The sequence below is a fragment of the Megachile rotundata genome, unplaced genomic scaffold (assembly GCF_050947335.1).
Source record: "Megachile rotundata isolate GNS110a unplaced genomic scaffold, iyMegRotu1 scaffold0089, whole genome shotgun sequence".
Classification (NCBI taxonomy): Eukaryota; Metazoa; Arthropoda; class Insecta; order Hymenoptera; family Megachilidae; genus Megachile; species Megachile rotundata.
Window position 1 is genome coordinate 242,438 of NW_027473386.1, and position 1,858 is coordinate 244,295.

Consider the following 1,858-nt stretch of genomic DNA (forward strand, 5'->3'; position numbering starts at 1 on the left):
AAATTGGCTCAAGAAATTGAAATAATTCTTTAAGCTCCCTGATTGATTCTGCCAATAGTCTTATGCTTGTCTCAAAGATTAAGCCATGCATGTCTAAGTACATACCGAATTAAGGTGAAACTGCGAACGGCTCATTACATCAGTTTTGGTTTCTCAGATCGTACAACAATTTACTTGGATAACTGTGGTGATTCTAGAGCTAATACATGTAAACCAGAATTCCATCCACAGATGGGAGGAATGCTTTTATTAGATCAAAACCAATCGATGTGGCGGACGGTTCGTCCGTCTTCCCATCGTTGGCTATGATGACTCTGAATAACTTTATGCTGATCGTACGGTCTTCTAACGCAGACGACGCATCTCTCAAATATCTGCCTTATCAGCTGTCGATCGTTTTACGCCTACCATGGTTGTAATGGGTAAGGGGGAATCAGGGTTCGATTCCGGAGAGGGAGCCTGAGAAACGGCTACCACATCCGAGGAAGGCAACAGGCGCACAAATCACCCACTCCCGGCACGGGTAGGTAGTGACAAAAAATAACGATACGGGACTCATCCGAGGCCCCGTAATCGCAATGAGTACACTTTAAATCCTTTAACGAGGATCCATTGGAGGGCAAATCTGGTGCTAGCAGCCGCGGTAACTCCAGCTCCAATAGCGTATATTAAAGTTGTAGCGGTTGAAAAGCTCGTAGTTGAATCCGTGTGTCGCAGTGTCGGTTCATCGCTCGCGGTGTTTAACTGGCATTATACGACACGTCCTACCGGTGGGTCTAGCTTCTCCTCGGAGTTGCGGCACAAGTTGAATATCCCATCGCGGTGCGCTCCGCTGAGTGTCGAAATTGTGCCGGTGCGTTTGCTTTGAACAAATTAGAGTGCTTAAAGCAGGCTACCTACGCCTGAATATTCTGTGCACGGAATAATGGAATAAGACCTCGGTTCTATTTTGTTGATTTTCGGAACCCCGAAGTAATGATTAATAGGAACAGATGGGGGCATTCATATTACAACTGTTTGGGAATGTAGGAATGGTGAAGGTTCCTTCAACAAGCTGAACTCAGTTGTTTGCTTTCACGATATTTAATATTAACACTTAATGAGACACAAAATATTAACACGCACACACAGAAAACAGGACGACTCACGGAAATGAAAGAAATGAAAATTTAATTAACTGGTACTGGGGAGTGACTAATTGCACTGTCGCTCAGTGGGCCAGAACGACGAATTAGCTGTTCACGGCTAATTGTAGCGCTATTTGAAGACTTGAAACGAAAGTATAGCGGCCGCTGAGTCGTCCCAGTATTTAAAACAAATATTATTATTACGTTTAATCACACCGGATTATTTTCTTGCCGAAAAAATTAAAAATAAAACAAAAATAAGCGTTATATTTCAAAAAGTTAGTGAATATACTATACTCTTAATGTGGACGTTCAGTTTATAAGCATAATTTTTATTAACGTAAATATAAGTTTAACATGGAAACAATTTCTATGAATAAAAATAAAATTTATTTATTATTATTTACGTATCATCGTCATCGTTTTGTAGGTCTTCTTGTAACATTAATTTTTCTATTTCATCCTTGAAAATATTAAAACGCGAAAGTGTTTTATAAATTTTTCTGTTTTCTGCCGAAATTGGAGATATTAAAATATTGGACGTATATAATAAAGTCTGAAAAAGGTCCGTCAATGCTTCTAATTGCGAAAATTTTTGTGTGTGGTCTCTTCTAATATCTCAGAAATCTTTGTTTCGTGTCTCTATTGGTTCTTCAGAAAACAAGAAGGTTTCGAATGAAGATTTCCAAGCTGGTTTCCAATGGGCAAACCAGCACTTTGTATTATATCTG